This window comes from Nannospalax galili, unplaced genomic scaffold, assembly GCF_000622305.1.
Source record: "Nannospalax galili isolate Female #2095 unplaced genomic scaffold, S.galili_v1.0 scaffold463, whole genome shotgun sequence".
In the NCBI taxonomy this organism is placed as follows: domain Eukaryota; kingdom Metazoa; phylum Chordata; class Mammalia; order Rodentia; family Spalacidae; genus Nannospalax; species Nannospalax galili.
This window is the reverse complement of record NW_008349529.1, coordinates 192,216-206,446: the sequence shown is the minus strand read 5'-3', so window position 1 is coordinate 206,446 and position 14,231 is coordinate 192,216. Positions and strand designations below refer to the sequence as shown.

General features: G+C 37.9%; 1 non-coding gene across 1 annotated transcript; it reads right to left on the bottom strand.

Annotated features, from left to right (window-relative positions):
* Positions 1 to 2,311: 2,311 nt before the first annotated feature.
* Positions 2,312 to 2,419, bottom strand: LOC115072657. Its single transcript, XR_003851689.1, has one exon. It is a non-coding gene; the product is annotated as a U6 spliceosomal RNA (small nuclear RNA).
* Positions 2,420 to 14,231: the final 11,812 nt, after the last annotated feature.

Genomic DNA, 14,231 nt, shown 5'->3' with positions numbered 1-14,231 from the left:
GGAGTCACTTTTATCAAGGGTCCAGCCGATCTTACTTGATGGACAAAATGAAGATGGTGGTTAACTTTACTTACTACCTCAGATTCTTCCAGCTCAGTGATGCTTTGAGAACTATGCTAAAAATACTCTGCTCAACAGAGTATGCTTTCTGTATGTGATCACACTATACTTTAGGGCCTCCATGGGCATAAAATATTATAGTCTCATGACAACCTGCTTTATTGGTGGTTAGAAGTCAGATCAATTATAAATAGGTACTTAAGCTTTTAAAATTGGTCATACCTCCAGATATAGTTTGTAGCACAGAAATACTAGTCATGATGCAGTTTTGTATTAAAATAGAGGACTGTTAATTAATGTTATTAGCATTAGAGAGTTTCTAATAATGTTGGCAGCCTTCCCTGCGGAAGAGACCTTACTGATTATGATGTGCCCTCTTACTCCTCTGGACTTTCTGATTACTTTGCAGTTAGAGAACTCTAGTTACTAGATTTGGCAAAATCGTCAACATTTTCCGAGAGTAAAACAAATTAATATAATAGCTTTCTTATGGCCTTTGTTAGCTTTCACAGTTTAACAGTCTTCCTAGGCAAAAAGTTTAGCAGTTTCTTCAAGTGCATAGAGATCATATTATTCCAAGCACAAGTCAATAGTTGGGTAACTTTAAGCTGCAGCACTGTCCATTGTGTTCTCCAGGGGTGAGATAAACACCTTGATTTTATGACGTGCAGTACTCTGCTTATCTGTGGTTCACACACATGTTCATCCTGGTTTTGCCATGCTAGTGCATGCTGCATGAGAGCCCAGGGCGACCATTCTCCCCGTGCTAACATATGACCAGGCTGCTTCCACCTTGTAGTACCATCATCTCTACATATGACTTCCACATCAGCCCAGCAGGAGAAAAAAACTGATAAAAGATAGCATGCTGGCTCCTAAATTCATTGGCTAGGTAGTCTCACCTCACCTCCGAGCCCCTCTTCCCCAGCTTTGACTGGAAAAAGCCACCATCGCTCATGCTGTGTTCCCATGGGTACCAATGACACGCCCATCTGCTCCCCTTCATGGAGCTGTCATAGAGGCAGGCTGCTAAAGTGTGTTGATTTGCATCAAGAACTGATTGCCAGCACCCTGCTGAGATGTCAGAAACCTCACTGCGGGAGGCCCAGAACTGAATTTCCAGAAAGGATTTCCAACTTAGCAGAACTACATGGAAACCATCTCACACTATCCTACTATGAATTCTCAGTCTTCTAAATAGAGTTGTGGACTAGCTCAACTCCCAAACAATCACTGACAACTGGCAGAATGTCAAGGGGTTCTGACATGGGGGCGTGGTGCTCTTCTATGCTACCATTTCTGCAAAACACCATTTATGTGCTTATTTTGTTTTTATTTCCTAATCCATTGTTTCTCTTACTGCTTTGCAGCTTAATCTGTTATTCATCAACTAATGAAAGAAATGCTCACTTCATTCAACCACTGTGTTTTATTCATCATATGTGTGTTTGCAAAATGATTCTCAAAATTGGTAGCTACTGATTATGTGAAATTATCCTCTATGAATTCCTGGTACTAATGCTAACTCCGTTTTTAATTCAGTATGTGCCTTCCATCTTGCTATGCAGCAAGATTTTTTTGCTGAGACAACCTTCATTGTGTGTCGTTTGATAGTATCTCAGAAAATTCCAAGGTGAAGCTGTGTGTGTGTGTGTGTGTGTGTGTGTGTGTGTGTGTATACAAAACTCCGTTTTTGCATTCTCAAGCCTGTTGCCCCAGTAACTTGGTTTAGAGTGAGTAAAGGACTGAGGACATGTAGATCTATTGGTGCATGATTTTCTGAGAATTTTCTCCTTTGTTTTCATTCTTATTTTTCTCTATGAAAGTGCTTCAGTGTCATGAACTATCAGAAACAGCTTGGCAAAACAGAAACTTTTGTAGGAGACAGGCAAACACAGTGGAGGTGCTTTTGTTCTTGTTACCCAATGTATGTGTCATATCATCTACCGTCTTATCTTGCCTGTGAAATGAACTACTGTGGCTTTATATTACTGTAGATCATCACTGTGACAAGCACTCCCATTGAGCATCATTAGATTATCAGAAACACTTTCACTATTTTTGTTGTTTGAAATTCCCTTTCCAAGAAATAGAAGAATTGGAGAGTTATTCCAGGAACGACATATATAGCTGTCTATTTGGTTAAAATGAGATAGCCCAACATTTAAACATGTAATAATTAAATCATTTATTTTGGCTTTTCTTATGTGAGAATAGGTAAGATAATTTTTTGAGTTTTTAAACTGCTGTTAAAAATATGGAACACTTCATGAATTTGCGTGTCATCCTTGCACAGGGGCCGTTGCTAATCTTCTCTGTATTATTCCAATTTTAGTATATGTGCTGCCAAAGCAGGCACAGTAAAATAATTTTTAAATATTTTTATTTTTTGTGTATGAGTGTTTTGCTTGTATGTATGTAAGTGCACCATGTATGGGCAGTGCCCACAGAGGTCAGAAGAGGGTGCTGGATCCCCTGGAACTGGAATTATGAATGGTTATTAGCTGCCATTTGGGTGCTGGGAAATGAACCCAGGTCCCCTGCAAGAGCAGCCAGTGCTCTTAACTGCTGAGCCATCTCTCCAGCTCCAGTATAAGAATTTTGAATTTCTGTATATATCCCGTTCAGATTCAAACCTAGGCTATGATTTCAACTTTGTGCTTAATTTATAGTGTGGAATTAGGTAAGAGCCTTTAAATCCAGAGGCCTGTGTCCTTTCACGAAATGAACAGACTGAACTTAAATGACCTACAAGGTTCTTACCACTCTGTCTTTCCTTTGTCTCTTGAATCTACTTAGGTCTGAACCTAACCTTCTGTTTCTTTAATTCTCCCATCACTGCCCTGAGCATTAATTTTTTATAGATGGAAAACCATCTTCAGAAAGTAATGCTCTATGGCAAAGTATTATCCTGTGGGGTTTAACTTACGTGAAACTCTGTTGCTGAAGCTTGCTGGTATTTCATTTGTTGGTAGTGCCTATGATAAAACAGTGAATAGGAAAGGTGAGATTACTAGGCATTTTAATTTCTATCTTGAAACAGTCATATTTCTTTGCAGTAGGTTCCCTATTAAGTCACATCATGGGACCATGATGGTTCCTGCAAGTCACTTATTTCTAATTCATATTGCTTTTACCACAGATTATCACCTGTCCCTAGGGAGGGAAGAGAGAGCTCACATCTTCCAAAGAAGCCCTGATGATTTTAGGTGGATCTAACTGCCATAGGTTTGTTTTCATGACGGAAAACTTCTTTCACACATTGCCTTCAAGTTTGGAAAATCAGTGCTAAGACTGTCTTTCTATTATCTTAGCTCTCAAAGTGTTTGCTTTGTTTTATGCCTCTATATGAAGACCATAAATTCATCCCAGAGAGTCCCAGCATGCCTCTTGTTTAGTGAGAAGTATTAGTGGCACCTCCTTTCATTCTGGAAAATTTCCTAATTGGACAATCAGTTATATTGTCATGCTTTATAGATCTAGGGCACTGTATAAGAAAAGATCACAATTTATATGTGCATCTTCCTTCTCTGTGGATGTGAAGGTCAGAAGTACATATTTCTACAGGAGGGAAACCTGTTTGGGTGTGTTTATCCTACCAGTTCCTGAACTTACTTATCGAAATACCTGTTGTTGAAGCACCAGTGTGGAATTTAACTTCAGAGAAATAGCTTAAGAAGTTTTGAACTTTATTACTAATTACAGACCTTTTGTTAGAAAAAAAGAAGCTTGGCTACTATTTCGTCTCACCCTATGAAATAGTAGAATTGGAATAAATATTTAGGCTCAATAAATTGGTGAAAATAAAAAATAAAAATCTCTGTAATTATCTCATCAGGAGTTCCCTCATCTTCTTTTTCCAGTGATGGTAGTTCATATGACTCAGAATCAATGGACATTCAGGGTGGTAAGAGTCCTTGAGTATTAACTGCATCACTGTGGCCTGGAAGGACTGCTAGCCATTTTGTTAGTAGCAGTGGGAAGGATCTACAGCTGGAAACTACTTAGGGGATTTAAAAGAAATTGAAGGGCAATCACAAATGTATAGTGCCAGAGAACTATCTCCATGGAAACTGTGTAGTGATGACCTGGTATAACACTGATTTGAACAGTACTCCTGTGCTAAGAACATACTGTTCCAGGAAACAGGGTGTACCATTTACCTGTTATCTCCTAAACAGAGAACTAATCATTGGTTATCTTCTAGACACACACTACTAAGTAGTTGCCTTCTAAAACACAAAACTAGGACAGAGACCTCTTCTAGAATACCCAAGAATATTTAAAGGCAGTATCTTTTAAACTCCACTAACTTAATTTTGTCTGTCAATTTCATGTTTGTTCAACTCCAGTGCAATATCATTTACATTTAAAGAAAAGAACAATGTAGTTGCTTTTCAATATGTATCACCATTTTAAGACATAGACAGCCATAGAGAGTTTCAGAATAATCTACTGAGAGTTATATATTCAATTCTCTTTCAGTTCACTAATATAAATCACTTTGGCAAACACTTCTGCATTTACATAATGACAGCATGGCGAGATCAGTTATCATTTTTAACTACTGAGCTCTCTGGCACTCTGCTCGTTGTCACATCTGTGTGCTCGCTCTTTCCAAAGCCATGGTGACATCAGAGGCATACATTTTCAGAAATCAGGCAATAAACACCTCCTTGAGCCACATAGTGACCTATTTTTATTTTACAGCAAGTGAATTCCAGGTCTCTATAAATGACTAAATGATGTTTTGAGGTTTAAAATGGCCACTACAGGACAATAGCCCAAATAAAGTATTTCCTGTAAATTTGATACGCAGACTTTTGCTTATACTGTTGGCTTGTACATACTGCCCTCTGTCTACAAAATTACAAAATTCAAGACAAAATCATTTTCTGTGACGAGTTGTCTAGGAATCAGAACAGGTTGCTGTAAATATTTATGATCTGTAACTTACTGGACTGTTCTTTCTGGGGTAACAGAGACCATTTTGAATCTTAAATAGCAACTATGTTCTTATAACTCAGTCAAATTCCTGCCTAGGCTTTGTGTTTTCTTGCAAAAGAATTGAGAAGGGGAGACTGGAATTAGGGGGCTGGATGACTCAGTGGATAAGAACACTGTTCTCGCAGAAGACCTGAGTTCGAATCCCAGCACCCACATGGCAGCTAACAACTGTCCGTAACTACAGTTCCAGGGGATCCAACAGTCTCTTCTGTCCTCCACAGGCATTGCATGACACGGTTGCACTTACCTACATGCAGGCAGTTACACGCATATACATAAAAATAATAAATAAAATATTTTTTTAAAAAGAAGCACTGGAATTAGAATACTGCCAACCGGCTTGACTTTTCTGTCTTGAGAGTTGAGGAGTGTGGGACTTGTGATGCTATCAAAAGCATAAAAGTATGTCAAGAGGTGAAATCTAGACCTTTAGGCTTTCACTTCTAAACCATCACCCAGGGCGGTGCTCCTGGACACAGAGTCCCAGAGTAAATGAGACCTCTGGGTTTTAATTTAGTCCCTCAGAGACCTAAATATGTGTCATTTTAACACATGCCTTTCCTTTGAAGAGAACCTTTTGAGGGGATACTAGGCCTTAAATGGTAGTATTCTACTTGGTGGATTACAACTTCCCCTGGGAATCTTTACTTTAAGATTCTCAGAGCTTTCTCCTGGATCCTTGATTCCCATTTACAGTGGTCTGGACACCAGTCAGTTCCCAGGAGCCTGGAATAAGTATTCAGGTAAGGAAATCAATCATCAGAACATCAGAATAGCTTCTCTTCTGATGAAAAGCTCTGTTTCCTCAAACCATTTACACTCAACAAAGGAAAAATACAATTGAAGTATATTTACGTAGGCTTGGAATTAAATTAATAAATTAAAATTTGATTTGTTTGATTTTTGCCGGGCGTGGTGGTACACATCTTTAAACCCAGCACTCAGGAGGCAGAGGCAAGTGGATCTTTGTGAGTTCGAGGCCAGCCTGGTCTACATAGTGAGTTCCAGGACAGCTGGGGCTACAAGGAGACCCTGTCTCAAAAAGACAAAAAAAAAAAAAAAGTGTTTGATTTTTATGCTTCCTTTTTACACTTCAAAGTAGTTTTACTTCTTTTTCCCATTTCATCTTCCTAACACAGAAAGGGAAAGGATTATAATTATTTTAAATAGAGGAACTGACACAAAAAATAAAGTCTGTTTCATTTTTCATAGGGAAATTACTGTAAACTTAGAGTAAACCTAGATATATCAGTCTGAGCAAGTTCTACTTCACAGGAATGGGTACAAATAACTCTAGAAAGTATCATCGATTAGAGGATATTTAGATGACAGGTTAAAATTTCACACTGGGTAAGCGTTGTTCTTTTCCGTCAGAGGAATACCCAGAGACTGGCTAGTCTAGCTAAATTTTCCTCTGGGGTGACCATCTCTTAAATTATTCCAATAGTTGCAACTTCCTAAATTTCTAGATCCAAATTTTCTTCATCAAATTTCCTGCTGAAGAGTTAGTGAGAACTCAAGAAAAGAGAGGAAGGGAAGGGGAGACAGCAGCAATCCCAGCGTCTTAATCTGCGTCTTTGTCACTGTGTCTTACACCCACTTTGTTATGTGTTTTGATGTTTGCAGAATTTTCTGCCTCAGCTCTGCACAGCATCAGTTTTAGGGATAGGTAAAACAGAGAAGCCTTCATTTATTCAACCTGGCTGTCAGCCTGGCTGTCTACCTTATCCTGGGAAAACCTTTTAACGTGGGAGCAATGAAGAAGAAAAGAACTGTTCCTACCCACTGTTTGCTTTATCTAGAGGGGAGACAGATAGGCTGACACACACACATATACACAAATTAAACTGCAATTACAAGGTTGTAGAAATATGCTTAAGGAGGATCCAATGACAGACAGGAGCTTGGCAGCTCATTAAATAGTGACTGTGGCGGCAGCAGGAGCACTGTCTGACCACATGACAAGTTCTAGAAAGTTCAAGTAATGTAGCAACTACTGTTTGATATATCAGAGCCAGGTGTGAAGTTAGCCTGGGAATCGGATCATGAACAGCCCCATGTACCTTGCTGAAGACTGCATTGTTGTGACCTTGGCAATGGAAAATAATGGAGAACTTTTTAGTTTGTAAGCTAGAAGGATCACTGGCTATAGTTGAGGAGTTATAAGAGAGGAATACACTGCTCTGCATCAGAGCAGTGGGAACCAGAGTAGGAAAGAAGAGGGAGTCCCCGAGATATTTATGGAGTATAGTCTGTAGGACCCAGATTTCCTGGTGGATGGGTGGATGGGTGGATGGTGAGGGACCTATCGCAGATAATTTCTCACTTTCTGGATTGACCACCTGGAAGGAGAGCATTATTCATCAGTGTGCATCACGTATAACATTTTTTTTGAAGAAGCTGACATAATAGTGTTTAGCAAATAGGACTCAACAGTGAAGATTTTCTTGTAATATGGTAAAGAAAGTAATGTCAGCCTGCATGAAAAAAGTAACGTTTGTTTAATAATTATCTTTTAATATATCAAAAGCTGTAAAGGAGTAAACATTTCACACTGGTCCTATTTGAAGATCTAATTTTACCATTACAGAGGAATTGAGAATTTGTGATGTATTTGCTGATCTGCCATACCTTGCATGATATCTATTTATTCTCTTGAATACTCTAAGTGTCTCAGAACAAAATTATTATTTTCAATAAAATATGTTGTGCCTAGATTTTTCCCTCAAATATTTTATACTCTAAGTATCCCACATCTTTAAATTGTGAGTTAGAGTCTAATTTTATTTGCTTTTAGAAAAAGTTTTTGTTAGGTTCATATAAGAACCTATTGAATTAATATGTAGATTTAGAAAGAGAAACAAATATAATTTTTCACATGGGGTGGGTTAGAATTCCAACTAGTGGACTTACACATTATAGGTGAAAACCCCCTGGTTGGAGCTCCCTTCCTTCCTTCTTTCTTCTTTCATTCTGACAGAATCTCACTATGTAGCCCTGGCTGGGCTGGAACTCGCTATATAGACCAGGCTGGCCTTGAACTTACAGATCTCTGCCTGCTGGAGGGCATGTACCACCACACCTGGCTACAGTTGGAAATTTTAATAATAAAACTCTGTACCGTGTGAATCAACCCTGCAGTGTGTCCTTCCTTCCTTCTTTCTTCTTTCATTCTGACAGAATCTCACTATGTAGCCCTGGCTGGGCTGGAACTCGCTATATAGACCAGGCTGGCCTTGAACTTACAGATCTCTGCCTGCTGGAGGGCATGTACCACCACACCTGGCTACAGTTGGAAATTTTAATAATAAAACTCTGTACCGTGTGAATCAACCCTGCAGTGTGTAAGATTGAACCATGTTGAGTCATGGAATAAACAATAGACTGAATTTACATGAATATTTTTAAGGTGCCCATCTCTGTCTAAGGAAATACCCAACCATTTCTGTCAGCAAATGATTGTATTTTAACTTTGATTGATAATTTAGTGAATGCTTCCTGGTCACCCAGGCATATGGACTTTGTGCTGGTAGAATAGTGCAGGGGAGGAAAGAGCTGGTCTGCTGACATCACCCTAGACTGGTGTTATGGTTTGAAAGATAAATATACCCCACAGGCTCAGGTATCGGGGGCCTTGTCAAGAATTTGGGGGAAGTGATCGGGGCAAAGAGATTTAAAGAGTATTTCCCCTATCTTCCATGAGTTCACCACCTAGAGATGAAGACGGACAAGCAAAGGCCTTTTCCGTACGTCCATTCATGATAATAACGTGCTAGGACTTAAAGCCAATGCTGAAAACCAAGCCAAGCACTCTCCTATTGTATCACTTAATCCTAATGACTTACAGGGTGACTATTTCATAAATGATGAAACTGTGGTTTAAGAGGAACATGATTTACCCTAGCTTACATAATAGCAGGGTGTAATACTGGAATTTGGCCTGAAATCTGTAAAATTCAAGTTCAGAATGGAAAGCTACCCAGTGGAAGCAGAGTGTCTGTGTCATGTCTGCATGTCGTCTGGCTGCAATCAGCTCACTACCTCAGATACATCTTACATGGTTCATGCTTAATCCATGCTAAAAACCAAGGTGTTGCTGTTTTATCGATTCTTATGATACCTGGAATATTAGTAGGTTTTACCCATAAATTGTATGCATTTCCTTTCACGAAAATATAGTTCAGAATGATTTTATTAATATAAAATATTTTTCTATTGAATAGGACCGAACTTAAATATAAAATATGAAAGTACAAACAATAGCCAAACTGCTTGGACTTGGTTCATTTTACTGCATTTTGAGCAACAAAATGTCGGTAATTCTATTGAATTTTAAGATTTCAAAGTGCCCAAATTTTTAAAAATTAGCTTGTCACTTTTTAAAAACTTTGTTACTGACATAAAAACGTACAGTTATTAGATAGCTAAACTCAGTTGATTTTTCACTAATAGTTTTTTTCTATTTGGAAAGGTGACAAGATTCCTAAACCATTTGAGATTCATCTTGATCAATTAAATAATCCAGATTTGCTTTACACATTTAGGATCTATGAGTCAGAATGTTTATGCAGCTCGTCAAATAACTGTTTAGGTGCTCTCTGCCCTGCATTCTAATATAGAACTTAGTATGGCAGACTAAAGCACACCTCTTCTGAGTTACAAAGAGGCACTATTGTTAGGTGAATTCTTAGTTTATCCATGATTTGTGCATCTTGCCCTTGGATTTGTAGTCATTTAGTTTATGTGACATATAAATTTCCCAGTGTTTGGATCAGTGTACATGCAACAACTTTACTAAGAAAAATCACAATGTGGAACATTAGTATGTGTTGTATGTACCACAGTCTAGGTTTTTTAATTTGTAGGACCACAGTGAATTTTGTTTTATTGATATATGACAAGGCTTAGGTAAAATTTAATTTAAAAAATTTTAAAGACATTTTGTTGATCTATCATGAGATCAAATTTACTATGCTCAGAAGACTTTCTCAATGATTTAATTATGCTCATAAATTTTCAGATATTTCTAATTTTTATGTTGACATGTGAAATTGTATTTATGTCATTTATTTACTAAGAACAATTGAGATGCATCAATTTTAAATCTATTTTGGAAAATGTGATTTTTTTCCTTCTAAGATGCTTTTTGAAGCACCCTTCATTAAAATCCTTTGGGTTCATTGCTATGTTGGTAATTTCATTTTTAATCAAACATTTTTGATAATTATTTTTCTTAAAGCCGGTATCTGAGGAAGCAAGTTCTAAATCAAATTACCCATCTGGGTTCTAGATCAATACTGAAGCTATTTTACTGTATTAGTAAATCACGTCACTATATTTGAAGAATGACAGAAAAGATACCTCCTGTAAGATTGCAACAGATTTCTTGAAGACAAATCTACCATATCTGAGACAAGCACAGTATATTATCCTAGTATTTTTAGGAGCACTGCATTTTGTACTATCGCAGTGAGCAATGCTGCACTGATCCAGAAAGGCAAAAGCCTGTTGAAGATTTCTCTATAAATTCATTTCAGAGAGATATTCAGACTCGTCCGTATATTGTATTCCTTTCCCTTCAGAAGCCTTAGTCTGAGTTGCAATTTGTAGTTCTATTTTTTTAAAGAACTCCATGAATATTTTAAGTGAAATTTGTTATATTACATTATTGATCTTGCATTATTTATGTTAAGATTCTCTTTAATCGTGAAGGCCTTGCAGAGTGCATGACAAGGGGTGTAGGTTGGATTTCTTCTTTGCATTTAAGGTTATTAACTCAGGGGTCAAGGCAGCAGTAAATTCTTAAGGAAAGTGCATTGGGTTCACTGCATATTGCCTATAGAGATGAGAAAGTTAATATGTAGGTATGAAACAAATCCATTTGGTTTAGAAATACCACATTCAAAGATAATTAGCAAGTGGATATTAACTTACCTCAAGAATAAGATGCATTTCCCAGAGAGAAAGGAGAATAATGACTGACCTGCTTGTCTTTGGTGAAAAGGAAAATCGTAGAATATCCACCAGATAAAAAATGACCTGGGTGATGAAGCTTCAGTTTTTTAAAGAAGAAACTATTATTTTAAGAGTTCTTGCAGCTTGTTTTCAAGGCTGGGTACTTCTCCCCCCCCCCCGCCCCCAATCAAACTATTTATTTTCTCTCTGATTGCATAATTCTGTACTCTGGTGCTTTTGCACTGTAGAGAGGTATAACATAAATCCCCACTCTCTCAGAGTGAGCTACAGGTAGTGATTTCCTTCCAAAAGGAAATGGGGGCATTACTGCAGAGGAACCTAACAAACCCTATGTGAGGCAGCTGATCAACAGCAGTGACACTCAGTTTACATCTGCATGCTGGATGTAATGTGATGGAAATGCTACTTCTCTTACAATCCCAGGCTAATCATGACAAAGCATCAGGTAAATCTCACTTGAGGCCCTTACCAGTACTTTATAAAATGCTCAAGATCATCAAATTAAGGAATATCTGAGAAACTGCCACAGGAGAGGATCCTGAGGCATGACAACTAAATGCGGTGTGTTGTCCGGATGGGCTCCTGGAACGGAAAAAGGTTTGAAGTGAAAGCTGAGTTTAATAATGTACCAATGCCCATTTGTTATTTCTGTCAAACATGGCATTATAAGATATTAGTAAAAGAAAAAACTGGATGTGGAGTGTATTGGAAAGCCTAGCATTGTATTCATTCTTTTTATAAAGCTATTCTAAAATAAACATTTTATTGCCAAAAAAGTCTAGAAAATTGCACATATGAAACATCTGCATTATTACCACTATATCCCGAGCAGAATTCTGTGTGTATAGAGTTTATTGGGTTTCCTCTCAGTTAGAGACATACCTAATTCTAACTGTGTGGATTTAATACACTGCATAATACAATCAGCACCATCTTTAGATAGTGATAATTGTTCTGTCTGAACCCTAGATCACCTAAATTTATGTCTCGAGACAATTAAGTAAAATCTTAGGACCCAACTTGTGTCGTAATCTCAGGTATTAGTTCTTGTATTACACATTTAAAAATGGGATCACTAACATGTGGTAAGGCAAGATTTTATTTGTACTGAAACGCCATGTATAACACAATGAGTTTGAAGAACCATGATTCATTCCCATAGTCATTTAGCTGACATTTACTAAACATCTATGCTACCAAAGGGACTAGATGCTGAGGACAGGATATTCCTGGTAGAGAGCTCACCTAGCAATGGAGGGTAAAATAAAAAGGAACACAGAACATCTCAAAAATAGCCAAGGTAGTATAGGACTCTGTGCCTCTCTTTCCTCATCAGATCATTCATTTATTCAGTCAATATTTTAGTAATGACTTTACTGTATAGTTGGATGTGGTCGATCACGTTGCTTTGTCAGTAAACAGCATAGATCTGTGCCCTCCCCAAGTGAAGACTACAGTCTCTGAAAATTAAACAAGGCCTCGTTATTGTGAGTCCAGTCTGAGTCCTGTAGCTCCCATTATTAAAACAGTGGCTTTTTGTCGTATTTATTCTCATATTTGAGGAGAGTAGTTATGCTCTGAATCTTGCCCTACCCTACCCTCAGCAAATTCTATTCTCTAGCAACATTTTCCTGTCATTCTGAGGGTCTCAAGGTGATCCAGTTCCAGTCCTGTCCTGTTTTAGGGTAGCAGTGTCATTCCTGCAAGAACAGGACTTAACTCCGGGTTATGCTTTGCAGTAGGCACGACCTTTGCATGTGGTCATGGGACCACACTGAGTCTCAGTTTTCTCATCTATAAAATGGCAGCAGTAATTTTGCTTTACACAATTGCTGTGACGATTAGAGGTAACCTATAAAATGACCAGCTCAGGGCTTGAAAAGCAGTTTTCTAAAAGTGGGAGCTCTGAAACCAGGAGCTCCTTCAACTAATATAAATGTTCCTTTAGACTCAGTCTCTCCTACTATATATGCGATCAAACTTTTGGACCTAGCTGGACACTGCCATTTGCTTCTTTTTGTGTAGTTTTGTTACATGTTTGCTATTCCTCATCTGAAGTCCCTGAGGCAGAATGTTGTCCTGGACCATCGGCCTTTAGAAAAATAGCATAATCCTCCTATTCAAATTCGTGTGTTATGTAATATGTACACCCCCCATGCCCAGAAGGTTCCAGAAACAGCTCCCTATAGCCACACAATTAATCATACCTGTGATCACATAGCTGATTAATTGATTATGTTGTGCAGTGTGTGACTATTCAAACCCAGTAGGATAAACGGAGACTTAACAGTCCCTCTCATCAGCCCTGGTCAGGTTGCCCACCAAAAGCACTGAAAAGAACTTGCGTAAGGGTGAAACTTAGCCAACCCATTGTCGACCCATTGTTTGTGGCACCACAATAAGACCACTAGGTTTCCTAGCCCATTTCCCAACGTGTGTGTGAGCATTTTACTTTCATATCTTTATACTTCTAAAATCTTTCAAGTCACTGGACTACTAAATCTCCAACTACATCCTACAATGTTGTTAAAAGCTATATTTGTTCTTGAATGCAAATTATTATTAAACACTTGGTAAGCATTAAAATTAGTTTCAAAATGCCTTATTTTTTTTCATTTTTATTTTATGTATATATGTGAATTGCCTGCATGTAGGTAAGTGCACCCATGTCATGCAATGCCTGCGTAGGACAGAAGAGGCCTTCGGATCCCCTAGAACTGGAGTTACAGACAATTGTTAGCTGCCATATGGGTGCTGGGATTCGAACCTGGTCTTCTGCAAGAACAGTCAGTGCTCTTATTCACTGAGCCATCTCTCCAGCCCCCCAAAATGCCTTACTAATACTACCTTTTTGGTGCTGAATGGTAAATGCCCAGGAAGCCTTTTAAATACTTTTTTATCCCATTCCAATTCATGATGGCATATTATCTTTTCTTTTAACTTGATTTCCCTCTGGTTATGAAAATCATGTGGTATGATAATGTTAACTTGTCAGAGATTTTACAACTTACGTTTATTTTATGTGTCAAAATCTTGAGAAAAAAAAATGTAGTTTTTAAATTTTTAAAAATATCTTTTTTATCCAGTAGAGGGAGTCAAGTACAAATAAATGTAGTTTAGGACATTCAAAGCGGAAGTAAATACAGATTTTAATTGCTGGATTTTAAAATGCATAGCATATAATTTTT